This window comes from Aquarana catesbeiana, linkage group LG01 (assembly GCF_042186555.1).
Source record: "Aquarana catesbeiana isolate 2022-GZ linkage group LG01, ASM4218655v1, whole genome shotgun sequence".
In the NCBI taxonomy this organism is placed as follows: Eukaryota; Metazoa; Chordata; class Amphibia; order Anura; family Ranidae; genus Aquarana; species Aquarana catesbeiana.
In genome coordinates this window covers 676,681,304-676,696,841 of record NC_133324.1, presented here as the reverse complement: position 1 = coordinate 676,696,841, position 15,538 = coordinate 676,681,304, and the positions used below count along the sequence as shown (strand labels likewise).

Below are 15,538 nucleotides of genomic sequence, written 5' to 3'. Positions count from 1 at the left end.
GGCGACGTGCGGAGACGATGGGATCACTGAATGCAAATGTTCTTTAGCAATCTGGTTTGTGCGATACATCCTCACTCTCTCATCTACCCAGTGGTAAATATACCTCTATGTATATGGAGATATATCTTTTTGCACAATTTGAAATGTTTTAACAATGTTTCGTATACTCTCAAATGCCTTAAATTAGAATTTTTTTATATATTTCCCTAAAAAATCCCCCTGAAGAAGACCAGAAATGAAAGGGTCGAAATGCATTGGAGTATTGGTAGCATGTGGATAGTAATGTTGTAAATGTAATCGGCAAACCATGATTTCCTTGGGGTGTTTTTTGCCATAAGTGATGTTTTATGTTGTTGTTTGTGTTGAAAACCAGAGCTTGTATTTTAAAATTAATTTATTGTATATCTGAATCTATCATTTATTTCCTGACCTAATAAAAGATTTTTACAAAATTACCCTCTTACAAACTTTTTGCTGCCTAAAAAACCCCCTGGGGATATCTTTCCATTTTTTTGTATACCCTTGGGTTGTGCAGCCCCATGGACTCTCATATGTGTGTTCTCCTATTCTATATTATTTGGGTGGTTAAACACCCATTCCCCTTCCAACATATGAGAGCCCCAACACAAGCTGAGTTATATCCCAATTTTTTGAAACTATAGCAGGTTTTTCCTTCTAGCCACCTTTGAGGTGACAATGAAGGGACCTGCATTTGGCTTAAATAGAACCAACTATTTAAGTATAGGAGAAGACAACTCCTGGGGTGAAATAAGACAATGTTTTCCCTCCTCTTTTTTCATCAAATTGGTTGAACCAAATATACCTCTAGCTCCTCTAATAATAATAAAACAAAATAATATAATATATGATTATACTAAACAAACAATAAAACTATTTTGCATTGAGTTTTGTACGTTTTGTAATACAATGGTTTGCTTTTCAGTGAATATCCAGTATGGACCGCTACGCCCAGCTCTGCGGCACTGGGTGGGTGCCTCTTTTCCATCTGGCTTCCCGGCACGGTGGGGAGACGCAATTACCTTTGTGGTTCTCCCAACCTGTGTTTCCCACAGTTGAGCCCCTTCATTAGGGCCACTGTGGGGAGCCTCCTTCATGCCAGTGGCGTCCCTTGACCACCGCCAGATTGTCAGTGACATCATGTATATGCGCGGGTCCTCCGTGCGTGCGCATGACATTGTGACATCAGGCAGTTGCGTCAGAGGTGGCGGCGAATGCCAGGCTCATGCCTTCCGCAATGCCGAGGGGACCACGCGGATGCCGTAAACACGGTGGCGGGGACTGGCAGCAGGGGGGATGGGGAGGGGTTTAGCACCTGCAAGCAATGGGCAATTAACGTAGATACCATATATACTTGCAGCTCCCAGATGATCTTGAGGTGATCTCTGGAATGCTGCTAACATATACAAGAAGGATGGGGTACCAAGTAAGTGCAGCATTTTGAACACACCAGACTGGCTGATATTTGTACCCTACTGAATACCTCATGTTTTCCTTGGGGTGTTTTTTGCCATAAGTGATGTTTTATGTTGTTGTTTGTGTCGAAAACCAGAGCTTGTATTTTAAAATTAATTTATTGTATATCTGAATCTATAATTTTTTTCCTGACCTAATAAAAGATTTTTACAAAATTACCCTCTTACAAACTTTTTGCTGCCTAAAAAACCCCCTGGGAAAATCTTTCCATTTTTTTGCACCCTGTGTAGGGGTTTTGCACAAAGCAGTCTAGATCCTCCTCTTCTCGGGTCCCTCTTTGGTGCTCCTGGCCCCTCCCTGCTGTTGAGTGCCCCCACAGCAAGTGGCTTGCTATGGGGGCACCCGAGCCGAGTCACAGCTCCCTGTGTCCATTCAGACAATGAGCCATGGCCCGGCCCCGCCCCCTTTCTCTCCCCATTGGTTGACTGACTTTGAGTGACAGCAGCAGGAACCAATGGCACCGCGCTGCTGTCTCAGTCAATGAGGAGGGGAGTCCCGGGCAGCCGAGACAATCCTACAACAATGCTGCAGGAAGATCGGGCTCAGGTAAGTATTGGGGGGCTGGAGGGGGAGCTGCACACAGAATTAAGATAAAAAAGTATGACTTTACAACCACTTTAAGGTAAAAAATGTTTAGGCTTTATAACCATTTTAGTGTGAGGTCATCATTAGTGCAGTGTCCCAAAGAGACAGGGGAAGTCTAGATTCTTTATAATGCCCTTCCCACAAATTTATATAAAAAGATAAATGTATACAGTGGAACCTCGGTTTGCGAGTAACGCGGTTAACAAGCGTTTTGCAAAACGAGCACTGTATTTCTAAAAACCCTAACTCGGTTTGCGAGTGTTGTCTCTCAAAACAAGCAGGATTCAGGCCAAAAGCGGTGTGCAGTACCGCTTTTGGCCTGAGGTGGGGGGCGCCGGAGCTGAACAGCGCCAATCTTTGGCATTCGGATATGCACGGAAAGGCCAGAGGACAGTTCGGCTGACCTCGGCAAACCTCGGAAAGGCTCTTGAACGGAGTCTTTCTGAAGTTTGCCGAGGTCAGCCGAAGTGTGCTCGGGCCTTTTCGGTAGTTTCCAAGGCTCTCCGGCGCCCCCGCCTCTGGCCGCATGCGGTATTGCATCCCATTGAAGTTAAAGCGGAACTAATTGTTTTCATTTCCATTGACTTCAATGGGAAAACTCGATTTGATAAGCGAGTATATTGGATTACGAGCATACTCCTGGAACGGATTATGCTCGTAATCCGAGGTTCCATTGTACAATTATTTCCCTGATACATAACAACACACTAACCTGAAAATCTTCTTTCTTTAAGGTGGATAAGATCTTCTGTCCCTTCTTTATCACAGTATTATTTTAGTAGTAACATATTTACATGTAAATGTAGCTTGCTTTACTTTACATTTAAAATACATTTGAAATCAACAAATAATTAGGTATGCCACCTTTTCCAGCCAATATTCTTTGACTCTTATAATTGTGACCTGATTGAAACTGTGAGAAAATACCAGCGAAGCATGAACTCTACACACATTTACTCTAGTGTTACTCTAGTTCAGCCTTTTCCAACCTTTATACCACAGAGGAACCCTTGAAATACCTTTCATGTCTCATGAAACTCTTGTTAATAATTACTATATCTACAGAATACATTAGCATAAGCAGTAAGTTGAGTTATAAGAAAAAATAAAGCAACGTGGAATGTGGCATATTTTATTTATGTGAAATCAAGATCTGCTTTATACAACAAAATTATTTGCAGTAATAGTGAAATTAAACAAATAATAATAATACTGATGAGCATAAAATATATCCAAACAGTGAACAATATAATGTTCCTTACACTGGTGGTCAGTAAAGAAATGACCCTTTACAATGGTTGTCAATGAAAAAATGCCTCCTTACACTGGTGGTCAGTTAGGAAATGTCTCCTTACATTGGTGAGCGGTGGAAAAATGCCTCCTTACATTGGTTGTTGGTGGAGAAATGCCCTTTACATTGGTGGTCAGTAAAAAAACGCCTCCTTACATTCATGGGAAGTGAAATGTTCCCTTACATAACAGGTAGGTGTAAAATGCAACCTTACATAAGTGGAAAGTCTAGTACCCCCTTACATTGGTGGTCGGTGTAGTGCTCTTTTACATTGGTGGTCAGTGTAGTGCCCCTTTACATTGATTGTCAGTGTAGTGCCCCTTTACATTGGTGGTCAGTATAGTGCCCCTCTACATTGGTGGTCAGTGTAGTGCCCGTTTACATTGGTGGTCAGTGTAGTGCCCCTTTACATTGGTGGTCAGTATAGTGCCCCTCTACATTGGTGGTCAGTGTAGTGCCCCTTTACATTGGTGGTCAGTGTAGTGCCCCTTTACATTGGTGGTCAGTGTAGTGCCCCTTTACATTGATTGTCAGTGTAGTGCCCCTTTACATTGGTGGTCAGTATAGTGCCCCTCTACATTGGTGGTCAGTGTAGTGCCCGTTTACATTGGTGGTCGGTGTAGTGCCCCTTTACATTGATGGTCAGTGTAGTGCCCCTTTACATTGATGGTCAGTGTAGTGCCCGTTTACATTGGTGGTCGGTGTAGTGCCCCTTTACATTGATGGTCAGTGTAGTGCCCCTTTACATTGATGGTCAGTGTAGTACCCCTTTACATTGGTGGTCAGTATAGTGCCCCTCTACATTGGTGGTCAGTGTAGTGCCCGTTTACATTGGTGGTCGGTGTAGTGCCCCTTTACATTGATGGTCAGTGTAGTGCCCCTTTACATTGATGGTCAGTGTAATGCCTGTTTACATTGGTGGTCAGTGCAGTGCCCCTTTCCAATGATGGTCAGTGTAGTGCTCCCTTATAATATTATAACCCTCTATTGGGTTAATGAGGCAGCAAATCAAGTTAAAGATCCAATGTGTACAAAACAGGGCCAAGATTAACAAGAAAAAGACAAGATTTGAATATAACTTCAGTTGCCTGTACTAAAAATAATAATCTTTTTTGGGATGCAGTTTCAAAAAACATGTCATCGGCTTAGTTTTTCTTTTTTAATTGTGCACGCAATTTTTGATCAATTTAAATGCCTTGATTGTAATTTTACAAAACTTAGTCCTTATGGGGTTACTTCTTTGTTCCTGCAGGAGAAAGGAGTATGTTCCCGTTCTTTAATTACACAGGCATGCAACACTGTACCCATAAGACATTTTTATCATTTTGTTTCACACAAATAGAGCATTCTTTTGGTGATGTTTAATCACAGCTGGGTTTTTATTTTTTTGCTAAATAAACTAAAAAAGACAGAAAATTGTTAAACAAAACATATTTTTCTTCATTCTGTTATACAATTTTGCAAATAAATAATCTTTCCTCATAAATTTAGGCCAAAATGTATTCTGCTACATTTCTTTGGTGATAATAAACTCAAATCGGTGTTTTGTTATTTAGTCTGTAAGAAAGTTATAGTCCATAAACTATGGTATATATCTGAAAATCGATCAATCCTGATCTCATTTATTGAGGCCTGAAAACACTAGGTCAGTACAAATATTCCCCAAATGACCATGTTTTTGGAAAGTAGACAGCATGGTGAGTTTTTTGAAGTTGTAAATTTTTGTCACAATTTTTGGAAAATTAAGACATTTTCAAAAAAATTTTGACATGCTGTCACCTGTGCAGTACAGCGTTATCATATAACTGGAGTTGCAGTGATCAGGGACACCGACTGATGATTTGAATGTAAAAAAAAAAAAAAAATAATAATAATTTTTTTTTTTTTTTTTTTTTTTACGATTTTTTTTTTTTAAACACACTGTGACCAGAGCAATACAGTGTCCCCATAGTAACATTGTACTACTCAGGGGAAGTGATCAGGATTTTTTTTTTACACATTATAAATGCTTATACTAATGAATTTCATTGGCATAAGCAACCATTTTTACAGAATGAAACAAATTCATTCAATGAATATTGCTGTGAATAGCTGTGATTGGCCACAGCTAATCACATGGTACTGATGGGCTGTGGTTGGCCTTGTATCATGTGATCACTGTGACCAGTCACAGCTAGCAACACAATTTTACACAATGGATGGCATGAAAGGAAGCCATCCATTGTTTATAACCGTCATGTGATCTGCTGTGATTGGTCACAGCGATCACATGGTTCTGGCAGTAGGCCAGTACAGTGATCTGCCAATGGCGGTGTCTGGCGGACACAGCTGGTAAAATATCCCACCCGTAGTGCGGCCACACGCAGGACACATTCTGGGAGCACATTATATGACGTCCACTGGGGAACAAGGAAAGTCCTCCCAGGACCGTCATTTTGCTATAGGCTGGACAGGAAGTGGTTAAAAGCCATGTATTAACCTGAGGTTTAGACCATAAGTCTAAGATATATATCTGCACAAGAGAGTGATCTGACCACGATAATGTTAGAATCTTGGCTGCTGTAACAAACGGGAGTAATGGGGAGAATGTAAGAATATGGTTAATACATGAAAATAAAACATATAATCTCTTTTCATGGGATTTCATTTCCTCCAAATGTCTATTAAGTCATAATGGTAAAATAATTTTGCTATTTTAAGACTTTGTTTTAAGGGGTGTTTCATGATTCCCTTATGAGGGCTTGAATTGTCAAAAATGTGATTTAGCAGAATATTGCTGTCCCCTCCCACAATGATAAGCCCCATCATATGTGACAACAGAACGTGAATCATGTTGTGAAAAAAGTCATCTGACCTACATTGGGGCATAATAAGAGATAAGTGTAATAAGAGCGAGAGAGAGCGAAAACGTTCATTTATGCCCCTAAACTGGGCTTGTAAATGTGGCTAAACAGGCGGTTTTTAATGTTGGTTACTAGCTGTCAGGTTACAACGTTCAGAAGAGGTTTTAAAACGTCCAGTGTACATGAAGCCTAAAGAGAAAGAGACTCTTTTAGAACAGCACACTGCAACACCCCCTCTTCTTCTGGGTGCCATTCACAATGAAATGTGTTGGGTATTTACCATTAAGATACTGTATTTTGGGGCTGAGGAGCAAGAGAAGTGGGTCTCCTGCAATAAGAGGATAACAATGTCTAATGCATGGTAAGTTTGGAAGCCTTTTGTCCATTTGGGGGGAGAATTAAAACCCTAGACATTATCGGTTACTGTTTCTAAACTTGAACACAAAAGTATTTGATGTGATGTCTACTATATGTCTACTATATCCCCCTGTGGCTTGTAATACCAAGAGACAAGTGTTACCTTTTTGGACTCACATAGAACTGATTTCCGCTTGGATGCCAATCACCAGTTGGTGTGTATTTGCAAGGAAAAGGAGAAAAAAAAACAAGTAAGTAGAGAGAAGACAGTGAAAGAGAAGGTAAGGGTTAGAACTCTGAATATATGTAAACAAATACATAATCCCCAGGTGGCATAACTAGACCAGATAAAATAAATCAGGTTCATGGACACAGGGTCCAAATTCTGAAGTTGTGAATGTGAAGTTGTTACCATTTCACCAATGGAAACAAGATCAAAGTGGCATGTGGAATCACTCAGACTTACTTTGTAGGAGCAATTGACCTGACCAGAGGATAGATATAAAATATATATGGAACTGTGGGTGAAAGAGAGAGGGTATTCCTCCTAAAATGGGTGATAACCTATATAACACTTCAAAATCTTTTAAATGTAGTGATTTGAGCAGAAGGAAGAGAAAAACAATTTGCTTCACGTTGTTGACCAAATGATGGCAAGGAAAGTCCATAACTAATATTCTATAAAAAGTTAGTATAGGTGGGGTAATTTTAGAGAAAGATTAATCCCTCTGAGAACCAAAGACAGACAGTTTGTATCATCTATAACGCCATAGTATACAAAAGGTTGGGAAACAAATGACCAACATGGACTCGACCCAGCGCATTAAATATATAAAGGAGAAATAAAGAATTATAAAATGCTATAGTTCAGTTCAAAAGTGGTGTATTCCTTTCTCCGTTCATTGGAGAAATACTTTTGTACTGTCTTGATAACATGAATAAACATGAAATTTTGGCAAGCTAAGTATAACAGAGTGACCTTATTAGGTGAAGATAAGCCAAAAATGGTATACAGGTGTAATGCCCTGTACACACGGTTGGACATTGATCGGACATTCCGACAACAAAATCCATGGATTTATTCCGACGGATGTTGGCTCAAACTTGTCTTGCATACACACGGTTACACAAAGTTGTCAGAAAATCCGATCGTTCTGAACGTGGTGACTTAAAACACGTACGTCGGGACTATAAACGGGGCAGTAGCCAATAGTTTTCATCTCTTAATTTATTCTGAGCATGCGTGGCACTTTGTGCGTCGGATTTGTGTACACACGATTGGAATTTCCGACAACGGATTTTGTTGTCGGAAAATTTTATAGCAAGCTCTCAAACTTTGTGTGTCGGAAATTCCGATGGAAAATGTGTGATATAGCCCACACACGGTCGGAATTTCCGACAACAAGGTCCTATCACACATTTTCCGCCAGAAAATCCGACCGTGTGTACAGGGCATTAGAGTATACCTACGTCCCTTTTCAGGTGTTTGGAGAGGTTTCCAAAAAGGTGATAGTTCTCCTTGCTCCTGACAGGTCAGAGAGCATCTTGGAGTTTTGAAGAGAAGGCCCAGTCACATTGTGATAAGGCTTCCGGAGGAAATGTTGCCTCCCGCTTTAGATTTGGCACCATCTTGGGGGACTGTTGTTATGTACCCTCTGCAGCCTTCTTTTTCACAGTACTGGCTGTTCTGTGCTGTATGTTCCCTTCATAGATCAGTCCTACTCCTGCCTGGCACACTAGATCTCCCCGGACTGCTTACTAATAGCTTAATACTGCAAGCTCCAAGTGCTCAGAGCCCAGTCAGGAAGTCAGAAAGTCTGCATGCGCACTTCATTTTCTTTCTTCTAAAGATATCTGTTGAATATTGAAAACACATTCCTATAGATTTACCACTTTTATTACTCTTCAGTTGTGCATTTAATCCATATACACAATTAGGATGCGGACACAAGCTTGTTTTATATTGGCACAATACCACTTTATGCAACACTGAGAGAAAATTGTAAATCAATCTTGTACTATACAGCATATGCCTCATAGTAATTTTTTGACTGACAGTTTCTCAGGATGATCATAATGCAAAAATCTCTCAATAAAAAAAATGTGTTTTCTTTCTTGTGGTGTTCTAGACCAATAGCTAGTATTCTTTTAGCACTGACCATCACTATTTATTAATTGCATTATTCAAAGTTTCTTGACTTGGCAAGCTGTTATCACGTCCTTTAATGCCATGCTGTTTTTACAGGGTAATATAAATGCTGAGGCAAAATCAATAGAACAGTACAAAGTCAAAGTAGTAAAATGTTGACACATGCTTGAGTCAAAGATCTTTGATAACAATGTTGGGCAGCGACAGCTTAGACAAGCCAAGAAAACCCCCACAAAACATGATACCAGGAAATAATGATGCACAACGCACAATGAAGCTAAATGGCTGGTAAATCGATAAATACACTCAATACATATAGGGGTAGTTGACAAAGAATGTCAAATAATTTGTAATTCTGCCCTTTTATTCCAGAATTTTACACAGCCTTGCCATATAGCAGAACAAGCTGCCCTAACATTTCCATTTTTACTATTTTTGTAAAAAAAATTAATGTACATTAGAAAGGAGAACATTGTCCCAGGTTGAATTAAAAAAAAAAACAAATTAAATGGTGTACAGTAATGAAAACATTGTCAAACTATCATTGGAGTGTAATGAGGTTTTCCAGGGCAGACAAAAACATAGGATTTTCCAACAAAGTGGATAAAGGGAGATGAATGGTGATTAGGGCGCTGGAAAACTTGAGGGGGGCCCCAAACTCGTAAGGTGTGTCGCATAATAGGGCTAAGGTAGTGGGGATGAAGAAGATAGAAAATCCAGGGGAGAGAATTAACCATAACTGAAAAAGAGTTTAAGACTTCCAGTAGCGGGTGTTTAGTCACGTGGAAAGCTAAAATATAGGCTTCATGGGACAAACAAACTTCTATCTTGTTTGTAGATGAACATAGTTTTCCTTGATACAGTATGTGGGGGTGTTTTGACCTCAGATGTATGGCATACCACTATTTTGCATAGCCATAAGTGTGAGGGACTGGACGGGTACTGGCAATGTGCGTAATACATATAAAAGCTATAAAGTTATTTGGACTAAATGGATGAAAAACCTCTAGCATATTTTTTCGTTTTTAAAATAATAAGGGAAAATTATACGTGCCCATGAATTTTACTCCCAGGTAGTCCAGGGGTTTTAAAGCCCATTGGGATGGGAAACCAAGCTTTAACAGACCAACCTTGTCTGGATGAAAATTTATGTTTAAAGCCACTAATTTTGAATGATTATTGCACAAAGCAGAGATAGTGGAAAAATGTCTTAAGAGTTGGAAAACAGAGGGAAGGGACATAAAATATTGAGGAATAGTCAAAAGCATGTTGTTCACATTTAAACTGGTTTTAAAGCGAAGGCCAGCGAGCTCCAGGTTCTTTAGCTAGTATAAAAAGGATAGGAGAAAGAAGCAGCCATTGTGAGTTCCTCAAAACACCCTAATCTCCTCAGAAGAAGAGCCAGCGTACATTACAAGGATGTAGAGGATTGAAAAAAAAATCGAGATTCAGGTACAAAAAACTGGACCAAACGACCAACAGTTCAGGACAGAGTGCAAGTAGTCCCGCATTACTGTATCACAATCTTTAAATATGTTCAGTGGTAGAAAAAACACCAGGGATATGCCTGTGATTCATTAGATGGATCAGGTGGGTGACTTGCTAACATTATCACTGGCCTGAGGGGAAGGAGTGAACCCAACCTGAATACTATGGATTAGGGTAGAGAGAAAGCATTTGGGACAAGTTTTCAGTTTTCACTAGTAATTTAAGTAAAGAGATAAGGCGGTAGTCGGTGATATCGGAAGGGTCTTTTTTAGGTTTAGGAAGCATTGCAATATTTATAGACATGGAGGGGGGGGGGGGTGCAAAAGATTTCCTTTTTTAAGAAAATGAACCACTTTCACCCTCTTACTGCCCAGGCCAATTTTAATATTTCAGTGCTGTCACACTTTGAATGACAATTGTGCAGTCATGCAACACTATATCCAAATGAAATTTTCATAATTTTTTTGAGACAGATAGCCCTTTTTTTTTGGTGATATTTTATCACCACTGTTTTTAATTTTTTTTCTAAACAAATAAAAAAATACCGAAAACTAGTTTCCGTTTTTGCAATTGTGCAAACAAAACAAAAAAAAATGTAATTTTTCTTCTTCACTGATGAGGCTGCATGGACCTTCTCCCAGAGCTGGCGAGCCTCGCTGTGGCCGCCGTTCGGCTATAACGAGGGCAAGAAGGTGTTAAACAAGTTAACAAGGTGAGGACCAAGTAGGTCACTTGTGCCTAACTTTTCTCTACTACACAACTACATTTTGTCTCTTAACTCAGCCTGTATTTGACTACTGAAGGAAAAGAATAGACCAATGAGCTCATGTTTGTCACTCTACTTTCTCCTCCTGTCAGCATGTTCCCTATTAGCAAATGAGCACTGCAGCACAACTGATTGGCTGCTAGTGCGGCTAATCCCTCTACTGGTCAGAGCTCTGCTGTACATGAATTGCAATCAATAAACCAGTTAGTAAACTAGAGCAGGTACCAGTATTTTATAGCTTCTGACCTAAATCGGGCTCATTGGAAGATGTGTCCATCAAAATGTCACATACAACTGTAGACTGAGGAAAATATGTAGGTAATCCCTATAGCAAATGTCAGATTTCAATATTCATGGTTTAACAAAATTAGGGTTTGAAGGTAGGACAAAGATCAATGATGGTTTTGCAATGTGAAATAACTCATAATTATTAATCAGCTTTTAGTATACAGTACAGTAGTCAGATCATTAAACAACTGAATTTCTCAATGAGTATTCAAATGTACTGTGTTTTGTGAATTTCCTACACTGTACATTAGATTTGTTAATAAGCCTGAGTAACACAAAAAAAAAAGAAGTAAAGAGCATAATTTACAAAGTTTATTTCATTGTCTTGCGTTTAAAGCCAAACTCATAACCCAGTTGCACTTCAAAGTACTACCCCACACTGCTCCTTTTTCTGCCAGTGACCAAAAAATACCAGATGTTTCAATCCGATTCAGTGTTTGGGTCTAGTAACCAGACACTAGGCCCAAACACTGCTACATAAGGTCTAAACCTCCAAAACCTGGTAATTGTGGAAATCAGACATCTCAAGTCTCCCGTGAGGTGCAGGAGCCTCTCGCATTTCGGGGGAGGCTCCCGGACACCCACAAGTGCTGCCCAATATCCCGGCTGTGGGGCTGATCATGGATGGTCCCCTGGTTCACAGCTGGGGATGATCGGTGCAGCAGGAAGGACAGCTGTGAAGACTGATTCCCCCTGTATAGCTGACAGCTGCTTCTCCTTCTTTCCCTCCCGCGGCTGTCGGCTAAAAAGCTATACAGGGAGATTGGTGACCACAGATGTCCCTCCTGCTGCACCGATCATCCCCGACTGTTCCCTGTATCCTCCTCCTCCAGCCACCCTCTGTGTCCTTCACCCCACCCCCTTCTTCTCCGGCTCCCTGTCCTCCTCCCTCGTCTCCCACAGCCGGCTTCTCACCTCTCCAGCCAGCAGTGGGGATCTGTCAGGATGGCGAGCAGAGGAAGGGACGGTCATTTTCTGAATTGGACACAGTGAGCGAGATCACTCCTGTGTCCTGTGAAACCTGTGTGTTTACTCTGCTCAGTTTATGAATGGACAGGAGCCTCTGTCTTCTGTCCATTCATCTTCAATGCTGAGAAAGGGACTGGGGAATTTCTGTCCTCAGTCCCTTTTCCTATCTCAAAGAGGAGATCTCACCAAAGTCCCCCCCCCCCCCCAAAAAAAAAAAGCAAAAAATATTTTTAAAAAATGAAATTAGAAACTAAAATGATAAAAAAATGTAATTATAAAAAAATATATAAAATAAAAACTACTGACAGCATTCCCCTGCCCTACCAACACTGTCCACTGCCCCAACCCCCTCCCCCCAAAAAGCATTGTGAATTAAAAAAAAAAAATTGTAAAAAACAATATGTAAAAATAAAAACTACTTACACCATCCACTGCCCCACTTACACCATCACCGCCACATACTCTCCACCCCTTCCCCAGAAGCACTGTGAAAAAAATATTTAAAAAAACAAAAAACTACTGACACACTGCTCCACAGACACTGTCCACTACCCCCCCCCCCACCCCCACCCCTAATCGTTGTAAAAAACAAAAAATAAAAAAGTAAATTGTAAAAAATAATTTAAAAAATACAATTGTAAAAAAAAAATAGTACAAATAAAGTACTGACACCGTCCACTGCCCTGCTGACACCATCCTGCACATACACTCACTGCTGTGCACTCCACACTCCTCACATGCACATACCCCCCACTGCCACACACTCCGCACTGTGTATTCCCTATTTAACAATATTACAATCTGCACTATGTAAGTCATCTCAGACTCTATTAAACCACACCATTTAAGCCACACCCAATATGTAGCAAGGCTTAAGCCACGCCCACCTCCTTGAAATGAGTTTTTGCATGTTGGGATGTCTGGGAAGCTCCAATGGAGATTGAGGAAATCTTATCTAACTGGGTCTTTAAAGTGTACCTATACAGTATACAAGTTTAAAAGCCTGCATGAACATTATATTGCTAAATTATATTTGTTCAAAAAGTAGTTCTTGCACCACTAAGTGTAGATAAGTAATGTTGGCTAGGCCAAGAGATGAACTCTAGAAGGAATTTGCTGCAGAGTGATCTAGGTGACAACTCGTGACTTTTTTTTATTTTATATAAATAGAATGCCTTGCACTGCTTTTTTTTAATGCTTTGACAGGCTTGCTCCCAGGCCTTGTAATTGGTGTCCTCCTCCTGGTGACCTAGCAAGATTGGATATGGGAGAAGTTGGGAGGTATTCATGCACACCTTGATGCAGCAGCTTCTTGGAGTGGATTTGCACGCTACTGACTACACAGAAACTCACTATACAAAGTAATTTGCTGCATGAAACAAATGAAACAATTGTTTGCTACATGCCCTTTTAAACTATACATATGCAGTGGCCTCATGCACACTGGACTTTGTAAAAACACCAGTAGCTTTAGTTGTAGAATGCCATGTTAAAAACATGAGTTTTGCAGCGTTTCTGCATCAGCGTTTTTTAACATTTGCGTTTTATTAGCAAAACTATACCCCCCACAAAACAGCTGAAAAAATCCCCTTCAAACCCACTAGTTCTGGCCCCAGCCAAAAAACGCTGATAAAAGCCTATGTGTGCATGAACACATAGGATAACATGCTGGGAAGTTTACTGGCTGCGTAAAAAAACGCCTGAAGCCAAAAACAGGAGCTGTAAAAATGTCCAGTGTGCATGAGGCCTAAAAAGGCAGCTCAACTGACATGATGTGAACAACTCATAGGGTTGTTTCAGACAGGCATCTGGGGGGCAGTAGAAACAAGCAGGTGAGCTGAGGCTCACAATCCGGCCAACAACTTGAATTGTAGAAATACAGCCAGACATGGCTGTGCACATGCTGTGACCACGATGCTTTGCTCCACGGCTGTGGTACCACCTGTCAAACTCGCCCATTGAGTTCAGTGAAGCTGCACCGCAGCAATCGGCTCATCCCTGAATGTGAATGTGCCATTGGGCAATAAAAAATGAAAGCAAGAAAAAAAAAACAGGCATTAAGGTGGCAGCAGTAGCACCTCCTGCCAGTTGCTGCTGTTTCTACAGCTGCTGAAATATATGAATATTGCAACAGAAAAGAGTTACGATATTGTTAGTAATTCAGCAAAAAGGTGTTATCACAGGTCCAGTAAGTGTACTATAATAGTTTATGTCCTAATTACCCTGTTCTGGTTTCAGGCCTATTTTACTATAAGCATACTCGTTAGGATGTTATCCATCAGTACAGTATGTAAGGAGGGAGTCAGTGCAGTAGCACGCGTGGGCTGGATCTGAAGTGCCCATGGCACTGATCTGTGCCCATTCATGTTTCATTCATGCTCATCCATGCATCATTCATGCTCATTCATGCCTCATTCATGCTCATCCATTCTTCATTCATGCTCATCCATGGCTCATCCATGCCTCATTCATGCTCATCCATGCCTCATCCATGCCCATCCATAGCTCATCCATGCCTCATCCGTGCCTCATCCATGCCCATCCGTACCCACCCATGCGTCATCCTTTCCCATCCATACCTCATCTATGCCTCATCCATGCTCATTCACGCCCATCCATGCCTCATTCGTGCTCATCCATACCTCATCCATTCCATATCTGTGCCACATCACTGCTCATCAGTGCCCATTCATGCCTCATCAATGCCACATTAGTGCTCATCCGTGCCCATTCGTTCCACATCAATGCTCATCCGTGCCTCATCAGTACTCATCCGTTCCACATCCATGCCTCATCCGTGCCCATCCATGCCTCATCCATGCCAAATCAGTGCTCATCCGTGCCACATCCATGCCATATCAGTGCTCATCCATGCCATATCAGTGCTTATCCGTGCCACATCAGTGCTTACCCGTGCCTCATCCATACCACATCAGTGCTCATCTGTGCCTCATCCATGCCACATCAGTACTCATCCGTGCCAACCCATGCCACATCACTACTCATCCGTGCTATATCCATGCCACATCAGAGCTCATCCATGCCACATCAGTGGTCATCCATGCCACATCGCTGCTCATCTGTGCCTCATCCATGCCACATCAGTGCTCATCCATGCCACATCAGTGCTCATCTGTGCCACACCTATGCCACATCAGTGCTCATCTGTGCCACATCCATGCCACAGCAGTCCTTATTCATGCCACATCAGTTTCATCTGTGCCACATCAGTGATTATCCATGCCACATCAGTGCTCATCCGTGCCACACCAGTGTTCATCTGTGCCACATCCAAGCCACATCAGTGC

General features: G+C 41.2%; 1 protein-coding gene across 2 annotated transcripts in view; it reads right to left on the bottom strand.

The window, feature by feature from the left end:
• Positions 1-15,538, bottom strand: part of UGT8 (UDP glycosyltransferase 8) — a 199,443-nt gene that overhangs the window by 162,696 nt on the left and 21,209 nt on the right. Inside the window, exon 2 of one of the 2 annotated variants that reach the window (XM_073603149.1) lies at positions 6,734-6,763. The exons of the other annotated variant lie outside the window; for it this stretch is intronic. The gene's annotated coding sequence lies outside the window, so the exon portion shown is untranslated. The remainder of the gene's footprint in view (positions 1-6,733; positions 6,764-15,538) is intronic. 2 annotated transcript variants of the gene reach the window in all.